This window comes from Physeter macrocephalus, chromosome 4 (assembly GCF_002837175.3).
Source record: "Physeter macrocephalus isolate SW-GA chromosome 4, ASM283717v5, whole genome shotgun sequence".
Classification (NCBI taxonomy): Eukaryota; Metazoa; Chordata; class Mammalia; order Artiodactyla; family Physeteridae; genus Physeter; species Physeter macrocephalus.
Genome location: NC_041217.1, coordinates 44,622,155 through 44,630,542, shown reverse-complemented (window position 1 = coordinate 44,630,542; position 8,388 = coordinate 44,622,155).

Below are 8,388 nucleotides of genomic sequence, written 5' to 3'. Positions count from 1 at the left end.
ACTAGAGAGAACAAGCCTATCTTAGAGGTCAAAGAGGATAAACCAGAAATGAAATTCTTAACTGAGACCTAAACGGTTGCTAAGAATTAGCCAGGCAAACAAAAGGAGGGGAGAGAGTGTTCTAGACAAACTGAAGAGCTCTTATAAGCCTCAGAAGCAATACAGGACATTTGAAGAATAGAAATATGTTTGGGAATTCCCTGGTGGTCTAGTGGTTAAGACGCTGCGCTTTCACTGCCAAGGCCATGGGTTCAATCCCTGGTCAGGGAACTAAGATCCCACAAGCTGTGCAGTGTGACCTAAAAAGAAAAAGAAAAGTTCACTGTAGCTGGAACTTGGAGATCAGGCTAGAAAGATAGTCTGGGCCTGGATAATGACTGTAAACCATGCTAAGGGGGCTGGCTTTTATCCTAAAGGTAAGTCAAAATATTATAGAAAAGTTTAACAGGAAATAGATGATCAGATTTGAGAAAATATGATTTGAAAAAATTCAGGAAAAAATTTCTTGTATGTAGATAATGGATTGTACTGTAGCATAGGTAAGTGGGTAGATTCAAAATATTTACCAAAAAAAGACATTTAGGAGACAACCAATAGGATATTGTGGGACTTCCCTGGTGGTGCAGTGGTTACAAATCCACCAGCCAATCCGGGGGACACAGGTTCGAGCCCTGGTCCAGGAAGATCCCACATGCCGTGGAGCAACTAAGCCCATGCTCCACAACTACTGAGCCTGCTCTCAAGAGCCCACGAGCCAAAACTACTGAGCCCGCGTGCCACAACTACTGAAGCCTGAGCACCTAGAGCCCATGCTCTGCAACAAGAAAAGCTACCGCAGTGAGAAGCCAGTGCACCGCAACAAAGAGCAGCCCCACCAACGCAGACATAAATAAATAAATAAATAAATAAATAATTTTTAAAAATAGGACATAATGAATGATTAGACAGTGCAGAAAAGGGAGAGGAGGAGTTAAGACTGACTAATAGTTTCTAGCAGGGGCTATTGGGTGGATAGTCATGCTGCTGCTGAGAGGGGAGATATTAGAGAAGGATCAGGTTAGGGGGATAGTTCAGTTGGGGACATTTTGATTTGAAGAACCTAGAAATCATTCAAGTAGGCAACTGGGTATATGAATCTGCTGCTCAGGGAAAAGATCTGTCCCAATGTATAGATTTTTGAGTTAAAAAGCAGTTGTCAAAAAGATTGGCAGACATCAGGAGAGGCAGGCGGGAGGGGCCCTCCAGGAGGGGTGGGAGAGGAGCAGAGGGCGACTGCTCCACCCACTCAGGCCCAGGTAGCCTGCTGAGCTCCCAGGTGAGGTGCCCTGCCTTCTGAGACCAGGGGTGGGGGGCACACCTGGGTCCCTTCTGTTCCTTGAGCCTAAGGCCTACCCACCACAGCCCCCAGGGCCTTTTCGAGCCCTGTGGGTCCTAAGCATAGGCCCCACCCACCGCCCAAACCTCACCCTTGCTTAGGCCCCACTCTCCACAGCCAAGGCCTTCCCCCGTTCTCTTTTTTTTGTTTTTTCTTTCTTTTCCCTCTTCCAATTTTTTACTATTGTTGTACTGATATACCTTCCAGTTGTTGATTCATGTATATCTTTATTTTTACATTCTTTCTAACATATCTGTTAGTTTCCTGGTCTAATTTTATTTTTTATTTTGTTACTCTTCTCTCGCCTCTTTTTTTTTTTTGCCACCTCATGTGGCTTGCAGGATCTTGCTTCACGAGCCTGGGGTCAGGCAGAAACTCCTGTGGTGGGAGCTCTGAGTCTGAACCACTGGATAAACAGAGAACCTCAGACCCCAGGAAATATTCATCGGACTGAGGTCTCACAGAGTTCCTCTTTTCAGCACCAAGACCCAGCTCTACACAATAGCCTACAAACTCCAGCGTTGGAAGCCTCAGGCCAAGCAACAAGTAAAACAGGAAAATAATCCCACTCAAAAAAAAAAAAGGGATGGCAAAACAATATGTCACAGATGAGGAGCAAGGTAAAAACCTACAAGACCAAATAAATGAAGAGGAAATAGGCACTCTACCTGAAAAAGTATTCAGAGTAATGATAGTAAAGATGATCCAGAATCTCGGAAATAGAATGGAGGCATGGACTGAGAAAATACAAGAAATATTTAACAAGATCTAGAAGAACGAAGAAACAAACAAACAGAGATGAAAAACACAATAACTGAAATGAAAAATACACTAGAAGGAATCAATAACGGAATAACTGAGGCAGAAGAACGAATAAGTGAGCTGGAAGACAAAATGGTGCAAATAACTGCCAAGGAGCAGAATAAAGAAAAAAGAATGAAAAGAATTGAAGACAATCTCAGAGACCTCTGGGACAACACTAAATGCACCAACATTCAAATTATAGGGGTCCTAGAAGAAGAAGAGGAAAAGAAAGGGTCTGAGAAAATATTTGAAGAGGTTATAGTTGAAAACGTCCCTCACATGGGAAAGGAAATAGTAACCCAAATTCAGGAAGCAGAGAGTCCCATACAGGATAAACCCTAGGAAAAACACACCAAGACACATATTAATCAAACTAACAAAAATTAAATTCAAAGAAAAAATATTAAAAGCAGCAAAGGAAAAACAAAAAATAACATCCAAAGGAATCCCCATAAGATTATCAGCTGATTTCTCAGCGGAAACTCTGCAGACCAGAAAGGAGTCCCAGGATATACTTAAAGTGATGAAAGGGAAAAACCTACAACCAAGATTACTCTACCCAGCAAGGATCTCATTCAGATTCAATGGAGAAATCAAAAGCTTTTCAGACAAGCAAAAGATAAGAGAATTCAGCACCACCAAACCAGCTTTACAACAAATGCTAAAGAAACTTCTTTAAGTGGGAAACACAAGAGAAGAAAAAGACCCACAAAAGCAAACCTAGAATGATTAAGAAAATGGTAACAGGAACATACATATCGATAATAACCTTGAATGGAAATCGATTAAATGCCCCAACCAAAAGACTCAGACTGGCTGAATGGATACAAAAACAAGACCCGTATATACGCTGTCTACAAGAGACCCACTTCAGACCTAGGGACACATATAGACTGAAAGTGAAGGGGTGGAAAAAGATATTCCATGCAAATGGAAATCAAAAGAAAGCTGGGGTAGCAATACTCATATCAGATAAAATAGACTTTAAAATAAAGACTGTTACAAGAGATAAGAAGGGGCACTACATAATGATCAAAGGATCAATCCAAGAAGAAGATATAACAGTTATAAATGTTTATGCACCCAGCAGAGGAGCACCTCAATACATAAGGCAAATGCTAACAACCAGGAAAGGAGAAATCGACAGTAACACAATAATAGTAGGGGACTTTAACACCCCACTTACACCAATGGACAGATCATCCAAACAGAAAATAAATAAGGAAACACAAGCTTTAAAGGACACAATAGACCAGATAAATCTAATTGATATTTGTAGACCACTCCACCCAAAAGTGGCAGAATACACTTTCTTCTCAAGTGCACATGGAACATTCTCCAGGATAGATCATATCTTGGGTCACAAATCAAGACTTGAAAAATCTGAGAAAATTGAAATTTTCTGACCATAACACTATGAGATTGGAAATCAATTACAGAAAAAAAACTATTAAAAACACAAATAGGGCTTCCCTGGTGGCGCAGTGGTTGAGAGTCCGCCTGCCGATGCAGGAGACACGGGTTCGTGCCCCGGTCCAGGAGGATCCCACATGCCGCGGAGTGGCTGGGCCCGTGAGCCATGGCCGCTGAGCCTGCGTGTCCGGAGCCTGTGATCCGCAACGGGAGAGGCCACAGCAGTGAGAGGCCCGCGTACCACAAAAAAAAAAAAAAAAAAAAAAAAACACAAATAGATGGAAGCTAAACAGTGCACTAGTAAATAACCAAGAGATCACTGAAGAAATCAAAGAAAAATACATAGAAACAAATGACAACAAAAACACGATGACCCAAAACTTACGGGACACAGCAAAAGCAGTTCTAAGAGGGAAGTCTATAGCAATTCAATCTCACCTCAAGAAACAAAAAAAATCTCAAATAAACAATCTAACACTACACTTAAAACAACTAGAGAAAGAATAACAAAGAAAACCCAAAGTCAAGAGAAGGAAAGAAATCATAAAGATCAGAGCAGAAATAAATGAAATAGAAACTAAGAAAACAGTAGCAAAGCTCAATAAAACTAAAAGCTGGTTCTTTGCAAAGATAAACAAAATTAATAAACCCTTAGCCAGACTCATCAAGAAAAAAAAAAGAGAGGACGCAAATCAATAAAATTAAAAATGAAAAAGGAGGAAGCACAACTTACACTGTAGAAATACAAAGGATTATAAGAGACTACTGCAAACACCTATATGCCAATAAAATGGACAACCACGAAGAAATGAACGAATTCTTGGAAAGGTACAATTTTCCAATACTGAACCAGGAAGAATTAGAAAATATAAACAGACCTATCACAAGTAATGAAATTGAAACTGTAATTAAAAATCTTCCAACCAACAAAAGTCCAGAACCAGATGGCTTCACAGGTGAATTCTATCAAACATTTAGAGAAGAGCTAATACCCATCCTTCTCAAACTTTTCCAAAAAATTTCAGAGGGAGAAACACTCCCAAATTCATTCTACGAAGCCACCATCACCCTGATACCAAAACCAGAGAAAGATATCACAAAAAAAGAAAATTATACACCAATATCACTGATGGACATAGATGCAAAAATCCTGAACAAAATACTAGCAACAGAATCCAAAAGCATATTAAAAGGATCATACACCATGATCAAGTGGGATTTATCCCAGGGATGCAAGGATTCTTCAATATACGCAAATCAATCAATGTGATACACCACATCAACAAATTAAGGAATAAAAAACATATGATCATCTCAATACATGCAGAAAAAGTTTTGCCAAAACTCAACACTGCTTTTTGTTAAAAATTCTCCGGAAAATGGGCATAGAGGGAACCTCCTCAACATAATAAAGGCCGTATATGACAAACCCACAGCAAGCATCATACTCAGTGGTGAAAAACTGAAAGCATTTCCGCTAGGATCAGGAACAAGACAAGGATGTCCACTCTCACCACACATTTTTTGTTTTTAGTAAATTTATTTATTTTTATTTTTGGCTGCACTAGGTCTTTGTTGCTGCATGCAGGCTTTCTCTAGTTGCGGCAAGCAGAGGCTACTGTTTGTTGTGGTGCACAGGCTTCTCATTGTGGTGGCTTATCTTGTTGCAGAGCACAGGCTCTAGGGGCATGGGCTTTGGTAGTTGTGGCATGTGGGCTCAGTAGTTGTGGCTGAAGAGCACAGGCTCAGTAGTTGTGGCACAAGGGCTTAGTTGTCCCTGGAATGCGGGATCTTCCCAGACCAGGGTTTGAACCCATGTCCCCTGCATTGGCAGGCGGATTCTTAACCACTGTGCCACCAGGGAAGTCCCCACTCTCACCACTCTTATTCAACATAGTTTTGGAGGTCCTAGCCATAGCAATCAGAGAAGAAAAAGAAATAAAAGGAATACAAATTGAAAAAGAAGAAGTAAAGCTGTCACTATTTGCCGATGACATGATACAGTACACAGAAATTCCTAAAGATGCCACCAAAAAATGACTAGAACTAATCAATGAATTTGGCAAGGTTGCATTAAGGCACAGAAATCTCTGGCATTCCTATGCACAAACAATGAAAAATCAGAAAGAGAAATTAAGGAAACACTCCCATTTACCACTGCAACAAAAAGAATGAAATACCTAGGAATAAACCTACCTAAGGAGGTGAAAGACTTGTACTCAGAAAACTATAAAACACTTATGAAAGAAATCAAAGAGGACTTCTCTGGTGGCGCAGTGGTTAAGAATCCGCCTGTCAATGCAGGGGACATGGGTTCGAGCCGTGGTCTGGGAAGATCCCAAATATCACAGAGCAACTAAGTCCGTGTGCCACAACTACTGAACCTGAGCTCTAGAGCCCATGAGCCAAAACTACTGAGCCCGCGCACCGCAACTACTGAAGCTCATGTGCCTAGAGCCTGTGCTCCACAACAAGAGAAGCCACCGCAATGAGAAGCCCATGCACCGCAACAAAGAGTAGCCCCTGCTCGCCGCAACTAGAGAAAGCCTGCGTGCAGCAATGAAGACCCAACACAGCCAAAAATAAATAAATAAATAAATAAATTTATTTTTTTATAAAAGAAATAAAAGATGACATAAACAGATGGAGAAATATACCATGTTCTCGGACTGGAAGAATCAATTTTGTGAAAATAATGATACTTCCCAAAGCAATCTACAGATTCAATGCAATCCCTATCAAACTACCAATGGCATTCTTCACAGATTTAGGACAAAAAAATCTTACAAAGACCCCCGAATAACTAAAGCAATCTTGAGAAAGAAAAACGAAGTTGGAGGAATCAGGCTCCTTGACTTCAAACTATACCACAAAGCTACAGTAATCAAGACAGTAAGGTACTGGCACAAAAACAGAAATACAGATCAATCATACAGGATAGAATGCCCAGAGATAAACCCACGCACATATGGGCACCTAATTTATAACAAAGAAGGCAAGAACATACAATGGAGAAAAGACAGCCTCTTCAATAAGTGATGCTGGGAAAACTGCACAGCTACATGTAAAAGAATGAAATTAGAACATGACCCAACACCATACACAAAAATAAACTCCAAATGGATTAAAGACTTAAATATAAGACCAGACACTATAAAACTTTTAGAGGAAAACAGGAAAAACACTCTCTGACATAAGCCACAGAAAGATATTTTTTGACCCACCTCCTAGAGTAACAGAAATAAAAACAAAAATAAACAAATGGGCCTTAATGAAACTTAAAAGGTTTTGCACAGCAAAGGAAACCATAAACAAGATGAAAAGATAACCCTCAGAATGGGAGGCTATATTTGCAAATGAAACAACAGACAAAGGATTAATCTCCAAAATACACAAACAGCTCATGGAGCTCAACATCAAAAAAACAAACAATCCAGGTAAAAATGCACAGAAGACCTAAATAGGCATTTCACCAAGCAAGACATGTAGATGGCCAAGAGGCACATAAAAAGATGCTCAACATCACTAATTATTAGAGAAATGCATCAAAACTACAATGAGGTATCACCTCACTCAAGTCAGAATGACCATTATCAAAAAAGCTAGAAACAACAAATGCTGGAAAGGGTGTGGTGAAAAGGGGACCCTCCTACACTGTTGGTGGGAATGTAAATTGATACAACCACTATGGAAAACAGTATGGAGGTTCCTTAAAAAACTAAAAATAGAACTACCATATGACCCAGCAATCCCACTACTGGGCATATACCCAGAGGAAGCCATAATTCAAAAAGAGAAACTCAGGGCCTTTGTATGGAAGTATTATGGCAGCACCATAGCACTGGTGGAGGATGAGGAACAGGTGGAAATTACTGCAGTTCTCTCAAGATCTCTTGGGGGGAGCTTCGCTGCCCCCCTGCCAACCCATTGGACTACAGCACTGCTTCTTCAAAGTGTTTAGAAGAGAATCCTTGAGCCTGTTGGAGAGGCAGCAATAGTGAGATGACCCCTTCAATCTCTTGACTGGAAGATCAAACTGGCTGCTGACATTCTGGCATTGTTGGCGGGGAGAAGATTAGTGGTCTTGACATTCACCATGGGAATGACAGGGTCTTGGGGCTCCAGCTGGGTGTCAGGCCTGAGCCTCTAAGGTGGGAGAGCCGAGTTCAGGACATTGGACCACCAGAGAACTCCTGGCCCCACAAAATATCAATTGGCAAGAGCTCTCCCTGAGGTCTCCTTCTCAGTGCTAAGACCCAGCTCCACTCAACGATTAGCAAGCTCCAGTGCTGGACACCCCATGCCAAATAACTAGCAAGACAGGAACACAATCCCACCCATTAGCAGAGAGGCTGCCTAAAATCATAATAAGGTCACAGACACCCCAAAACACATGACTGGATGTGGTCTTGCCCACCAGAAAGACAAGATCCAGCCTCATCCACCAGAACACAGGTACTAGTCCCCTCCACCAGGAAGCCTACACAACACATTGAACCAACCTTACCCACTGGGGGCAGACACCAAAAACAATGGGAAATACAAATGTGCAAACTGTGAAAAGGAGACCCCAAACACAGTAAGTTAAGCAAAATGAGAAGACAGAGAAATGCACAGCAGATGAAGGAGCAAAGTAAAAACCCACCAGCCCAAACAAATAAAGAGGAAATAGGCAGTCTACCTGAAAAAGAATTCACAGGAATGATAGTAAAGATGATCCAAAATGTTGGAAATAGAATGGAGAAAATACAAGAAACGTTTAACAAGGACCTAGAAGAACTCAAGAGTAAACAAGA